The sequence below is a fragment of the Amblyomma americanum genome, chromosome 9, assembly GCF_052857255.1.
Source record: "Amblyomma americanum isolate KBUSLIRL-KWMA chromosome 9, ASM5285725v1, whole genome shotgun sequence".
Lineage (NCBI taxonomy): Eukaryota > Metazoa > Arthropoda > Arachnida > Ixodida > Ixodidae > Amblyomma > Amblyomma americanum.
In genome coordinates this window covers 128,193,369-128,201,009 of record NC_135505.1, presented here as the reverse complement: position 1 = coordinate 128,201,009, position 7,641 = coordinate 128,193,369, and positions in this window count along the sequence as shown.

The window sequence follows — 7,641 nt, the reverse complement described above, 5'->3', positions numbered from 1 at the left end:
GCATGCATCACAGTAAGACATGAACCGAGCGCTCAGTAGACAGTGTAATATAGTACCACGCTTTCAATACATGTGTAAAAAACACTATGGTTCAAGTTTCACAAAGTACTGACACAATTACTATGTTGTTAAGTTTTTTTACAAGTGTCTTTGTACATACTCAGCACTAACGCAAGTGTACGCGGGCACTTGCATGTGCAACCGCTTACGAACGCAAGAGCACCAGAGCCCTTGGACGCACAAGCTAAAATTCAAACGCCTGACTGATTTGGAGCCGATGCTTGACGGCTACTGAACATCTAATTTGGATAAACTGAGTAATATTCTAAATGATTTTGAATAATTAAAAACGCGCAGAGAACCAATTTGTCAAACCAAAGCTTAAATTGTCATTGGTGCGAATAAATTCAGTTCATCAACACAAATCGATTCTACCCTCTAAGCGCTGTATCCTTGAATGACTTGCAGTTTTGCCCAAATCGAAATAAATGGCTTGGTCGGGGTCAAGTACCCGTGTTACAGTGGAATATCCTGAGTGGTAGAAAAAACCTTGATCACTTTGCTACTTACCTGTCGCAATACTCATACCGATACGATATGTTATTGCACTGACAGAGACATTACTTAAGGAAGATGAAAGTGCCCAAAAATTCTGGAAACAACCTTCTTTCGCGATTGAGTTATAGTACATCACGTAGTGGTAGCGTACAACTTTTTGTTACAAATGAGTTCAGTTAGTTTTGCTGTAAAATACAATTTCGGCCGGAAGTGTTGATACTGCTGCAGTGGGTTATCATTATTGGCTTTGTTTACCATCCACCTAGCTCTTATATAAACAAATTCTATTCAGAAATGGGAAGCATGCTGTTACCACTTGCGACTTGTAAATCCCTTTAATAATCTGTCGGGATTTTAACATTGTTGAAATATAACTGCTGTGACAGGTTACTTATAACCTGACAGATTTGTTAACCTGACAGATTTGTTAACCTGACAAATTTATAGCTGAGCCAACTCAAGTAACTAACCAATCTGCCCCTCTAATTGACCATTTGCTTTGCAACAAAGACATAAATGTGTTTGCTGGTTTCTGCGACACTGCCATTTCCGACCACAATCCCAGTTCTGTGTTTTATACCTGTGACCTTTTGCGCTGTCAATCCATACAGCCTCGAGAACATGTAACTCGAGTCGATTACACTCTCGTATGCTCTTTGCTTCAGTGCACCTATTTCAAAGACATGTACGATAAAAACATAAATATTGAATACAGAAATCTGGTGGTCAAAATCACCAACGTCATCGATCAGTCGACTCGCACATATGCTAGGCGTAATTACAACGTTATATGCCCTCGGGTGACTAAATCAATACTTGAAGTCCTGGGAAAGAAAGATTCGGGCTAAGTACAAGTGGAAAAACAATCATTAATAATTACTATCGCGAACAGTTTCGGCACTACCAAAATAAGTCGGTAGCAGTGATGAGGAACTGTGCAAATCAATACTACAGCAGTTTAATTGTGCGGCAGCAAGAGAATTCCAAAAAGATATGGGGAATTGTAACAGGTACCGGATAAGGAAAAGGAGTACATAATTCCTCATATAAGCACACAGGATGCCTCTAATATATTCAGTAATTTTGCAAGTGTAGCATTCTCTTCGCATTTATTCAGATTGATCGCCAGTAATTTTTTTCGCATTTTAGCTTGGGGGAGGAGGAGGGGGGGGTAGCATCAGCAATGAAGCACTAGTGCCCACTCACCTCTCTCTTGCCGATATGTTATTCAACGTATTCAACAGCGTGGCTTGTACCGAAATATTTTAGACTCAGTCAAGTATCAGTAAATCTTAATTTGCGCTCTACTGGAATTTTCCATTAATTTTGTTAGGGCAGATAGGTCGGAAACGCAAACACCTACAATCTCAAATGAAATTCTTCTGATGATGGGCCGTTTGTGTTACTTCTGTGCTGACTTACACTACATTCTATTTTACGACACCTTTAGTCAGTGCAGACTTTATGTACTGCCTCATTAGGCAGTGGACTTTTTATCAAAAGTAAATATTCCAATGTGCTTCATTATGAGCGAAGCTGTGTGCCTTGTTACGCGTCGCCAGTATTACAAACATTTTGAAGGTGAGAAGAATGCTCGTCCTCACTTCTCCGATAGTTAAGGCATTTACGGATTAGTTATGGCACACAGACATTTAAGACACACGAGTTGTCATGGTGAGAAGGAAAACTCTCACTACACTGACAGCATCTGGAACGGCCACCATCACAGCAGTGTGTACATGGACACTGTAAATAGTAGGACTGCCAGCAAACTCTTCTCAACATTGCCTTAAAAAAGGACAGCTAGCCTTTTAAAAATATGCCACAAAACAACCCTTCCGACAAGTTCCCAAACCCTAGCTCAGTAACGATGTATCAAAGCACATTTTGATTCCTGCGATTACGTATAGGCTTGTAGCATTAGGTATAGCCTGCTTCATCGATTACGCCAGTGCGCAAGGACAACGGCGTATGTGCACCTTACCCTCTCACGCACGTTAGTTTCAACTTCCAGGTCCGCACGCCGCATACCCCAGACACAGAACACCGCAAGGCCCCGATGGCGGTGAGCTTTTTACGTGATCTAGCAATAGTTACGACCGGCAAGCTACTGTTACCAGGAACCCGGAAGCAAAGAAAACATCACTGCTACAAATATTGCTATTAAAGGCCAAAACAGAGGCAAGTCCTGGGAATACCTGTCGCTTGCGCGTGGCTTAATAGCTCATATGCAGCTTTAGTTGCTTTGGAGTGCATAAGATCACTTCACCCGCGGTTTGCCCATTATCAAAGCGAAATTACCAAATAAAACCAAGCCAGAAGCAACTCGCACTAAAAGAGCCCGTCACAGGATTTCACAATGATGTCATGCTAGCATCACCAGTCCTGTTAACAGCACGATAAGTACAGACACCTTGCTCATGAAAGGCTTTTAAATGAACACACCTAAAGGCGCCTCAAACACAGTTAACTTTGTGAGAACCCTGTTATCAGATCTGCGAAAAGAAAATGGGGGCCGTATGAAGCGGTCTTCCTCTATTGCTGGATAAAGGCATGTACTGTACAAGCGTAGAGCTGTAGAGAATTACTGCAGACAATATGAGATTGCTTAATGATGGAGGGAAAAATATGCAAAGGCAAAGAGCTGCGGAGATTGAGTACATATGCAATATGGAACGACGCCCAGATAAGAGAGACGCTATTAAAGGGACACTGAGGAGAACTCTATCATTTTTTTTTGTTAGCAAAATCTGATACTTCGGCATTTCATGGCTTTGTTGCCGCTTGTCCGGGCGCGAAAGATGCATTTATTTCAAAGAAATTTGGATTCGAAGTTGAGAAAGTTTTTCCCGCCGCTCTGATTCAAACTCGAAAACTCTTATGACGACACGGAGAACTCTTATGACGTCACAGAACGGAGTGACGTGATACGTGACGTAAACGCAGACTCCGTGATTTCTGACGGCTAGCGGTGCGATGCGCAACCTTCCTTTGCTAGCCTCAGAGATTCGTGGTTTCCATGAAGTAAGGAAAATTCCTCCAAGGTGGCGCCTCTTGTCCTAGGAAGTCATCACGCTTGTACTTGCGAGATTGGCCTGTGGCGGCGACACCTGTATTTTGGTTCTTGCTATTTTCTACATTACAAGAGCTTTGTTTGCAGTAAGAGTGGCGTTTTTGTGATCAGGAGCTGTTATTCTATCGATACAAGCCAACTTCAATTTCTCCTCAGTGTCCCTTTAACGGTTTCGTATCTGACATTCTATGGAAGCATCGCGGAATAAAGTGCTCTGTCAGCAACACGCAATTCTTCCGCGGGGTACCGGGACAACAGCCTGATCACGAGGGTCACTGATGCTTGCAGTCATCTGTTAAGCAGGTCATTGTACCTGCATTGTACGCATGTATTGTGCAATTCATGGGCCACAGCCAAAATTGGTTTGCTGGGGACTCGGATGCGATGAAATTATTGGCAATAGGCCTTTTGGAGCCCAAAACCACGAGTGCAGGGCACACAAGGAGGTGAACAAGAAAGATAAATACGGCCAGAATGAACAAACAAATGGGACGCCCACTGAAAGCCACCGTTTCAACTTGCCTTCGTCAGATGAACTGCGGGAGCGCAGCGGCCACGGCATTCTGCTGCCACACAGCGCGATTTCTCCCCATGCGCCTCGCCGCCGTGACCGGTCATCGACTAAGGCCTAACGAAACATTCCGCCTCATGTCAAGAAACCACGGGTTCAAGAAACCCTAGAGAAAAGTCTGTAGGCATTACAAATTCTATATGCAGACGATAGACAGTCTATACATTTATAGTCATACACTTTTAGTAGACTTTGTAGGAACGTGTCTGAAAAGAGAGACGGGTTTCTTGACGCGCACTGCAGTAAATGTAAGCCTGATGACCACAGTGCAGATGAAGACGGGGAATCAGATCAGGTTTTCACGTCTCAGGCCCTCTACCAAGAGTGCGACGTTATTTCCAAAAACAGATGTAAACTGACTCGCGAATTTATTGAAGCCGAAATGGTAGATCGTTTAGGTGGCTCTTGCGTATCGAAGCCATCGATAGCCCTTACCCGTAAGGACCTTTTGTGCCTACATCAGCGCCTGAATGTTCTGCTCGTCGCGCATGCGTGATGCTAGCCATGTTTTACCTATATATTCCGGGGCGAGGTTCGAAATGAATTGTTGCAAGTCGGCGCTCGTGTCTCGTTGTTTCACTCCTCGTCCTGTGTGCGCTGTTCAATCCTTCTAAAAGGGTTATTTTGCACACAGGAAGTGGTCTGTTGTACAAGCACGCTCAAGTTTGCTATTCTGATTTGTCGAACAGCAACAGTTAAAGAAACCGGGGAGGAAAATTGGCCGCAAAGGGCAAAGAAAGAGTTTTAAAAAAGCAATAACGAAGGAAATTTTTTTTCGCGAACTGAGTCAAAGCATCCGCATAAGATCTAATCTTTCTTACTTTCTTACATCAGAGCTCCGGAGAGCAAGCAGGAATGCCGAGAAAGTTTTCAACGCTCGACCAATTCCTCAGCAATCGCATATATTTGTCATTTCAAGATGTCCCAAAATGAACATTCTCGCACTTAGTACGCGTACGCCGAGCTCACACTACTGGCCCCGCTTCTACCTTACATTAGCACATGTGGTATATGCATACATAGGCCATCCCATCTGGCTCCTTAGACAAGCACAACAGAAAACGAATTGTGGTCTTGGTACACCCACAAAGCACAGATACTAAGCAGCAGTTAGAGTCTGCAGTGCACAATCTGCCCCCAATTATTTCTTTTGGAGCACGTACAGCCTTTGCCAAAAGTGACCACGCTGCATGGTTTGCTTCTCATTCGAATATTACAGCACTTACGGCTTCCCTAATGATCAAAAAGTTCTCGGAAGGCGAGGACAAGGGTTTTCCTTAACATACAGAGATTTAGAGCTTGAGGACTGGCATAATGGCTTCAGATCTTCCATAGAAGAAATGTACTGCTGAAATTCCACCCCCTCATGTAATACCCCTTCAATTGGGCCTGTGAGGTACTAATATATAATAAATAAATATACGACTGAGAAGCAAGCCATCTAGCCTGGTTGTTACTTTTGGCAAAGGCTGTACCACTTGCGGGCAACATTTTTTTCTGTGTGTGTGTAAACCAGAAACATGCCCTGACGGAATCGTTTTTCAGCAGAGATTGCTTAACAAGCAAAGCAGGTGCGGCTTGAGCGAAGGCCGTGACTGTCACCACTTGGTGCCAACAATACTAAGCTGTTGGTAGAGGCCACAGAAGTAGCTCCATGTCTGCGTATAGTTCTGTAAAAACTCCGATTTTAGGGTGAGTCCATCAACTCCTAACTGGAAGCGTAGGTGATTGATACGCTCAGGAAACGTTTTATACTTATTTTCTCAGAGAGCACCAGAACGATCATGGGCTCGTTGCTCATTTTTTTTTTCCTTCGAGGCTAGTTCACAATTTGCTTCAGTGCAATCGTTGATCATTGTGGTGCTCCAGAAGAAATAGTATTCCGGTCAGATTAAGCACTACATACCGTTGTAGTCCTTGCAACCGGCTTTCCGATATGAAACCTGATTATCAACTCCTTCTTGAGCTTGCAATTCAGAGGAAGCATAAGCAGCTTTATCTCGCCCTCGATTACAAAGTTCAAGCACTGTGATAGACGGTCAAGTGGGTGTTGTTGTTTTTCTAGCGCTGCGTGTTTTACAGCGCAGTCTGCTGCAAACTCTGCTACGGCGTCAGTTGAGCCCTTGACACTGCATCATCCAGCGCTAATACGGAACTCTTTTGGCTGCTGCTTCTTACTGCCCCATTGTTGCAAATGGCCCAGGGATTTCATTTCGGTCCGAGAGCAGTGTTCCTTGTCCAGTGCGACGGCCTGAAACTTTGCCGCTGACCTGGTCAAGAATATACCGGTTGTTTCAGCGAACACTTTGCGAACTGCCGACTGCATAGACAAAGTGGCCGCAGCTGGCATATATAGACAGTGTTAATGGAGAGATGTCGGAGAGACCTTTGTCCTGCAGTGGACATAAGCTGGTGAGAGTGATGAAGGCGGCATTGTTCATTTCACGAAAGTGTATCAGAACGCGGTATTAAACTGCATTAGTGCTTGGTGTGGGGATCCTCGTACACGGCTGGCTTTTCTGACGGAGGATGGCACTGCCCAGTTATGCAGGCAAGAGAAATGCGACGAATATGTGCGCATTTTCTCTTGCGCATCGCGTGTGCGGCTCGTTGCATTGCGCCAGCACCACTTCCAATCTCTGACATTTTCCTACTTCGCTTATTCCTCCTCCTCTCCCCTAATGGGGGGCACAGCAGACCAGAGCCAAGTTGGTTTGACCGACCCATCCACCCTCCCTTACGATTAAACTGCTTTCTCTTTCACTTTTATCCGTAAGGAGCCCGCATCACACAACATATATGGTTCCCTGCATAGCCAGCCCCCGAATTCTGAACCCTGCACTAAGCTACCCTCATCTTTACATAGTTTATGAATCCGGCCAGGGTCCAAAAACCTTTCTGCCAAAGTGAGTGACAGGAAATGTCACCCTGCTTCCGGACCTGCGTAGCTAATTCTAACCACAACTTCTCCCGGCCAGTTCATTTTAGTCAAGAACGCAAAAGCATTGCAGCCACTTCAATACTGAAGTGTATGGGAGGCACTCTGGACGAAAAGTATCCTTTTCCTTTATGTTAGTCTTATCTGTAAAGTCTTTATGTTATAATTACATATGTTATTCTTATCGGTAAATACCTTGACACGATGCTCTTCGTTCTGGATTTCAAGTTAATTTTTTTTTAATGCGAAGCGTTAAATGTTGTCCCAATTAGAGGCATAGCGTCTGCCACCCAAGCAGAGTACGAGAGCAACCCGAGGTCTTGTGCGAGTCATGCCACAGCAGCAGCCAGGGTTCCTTCAACGTTACTCTTTCAACGGGGCCGCAGGAAGTCGGGACTCACAGCCGTTTGCCGGGGCAGGAAACGGCGCAGCCCGGACACCGTCCTCCCCTTATCGCCGTTCATTTCCCGGCGAACGGAGCGTGAACGCCGACATAGCCGA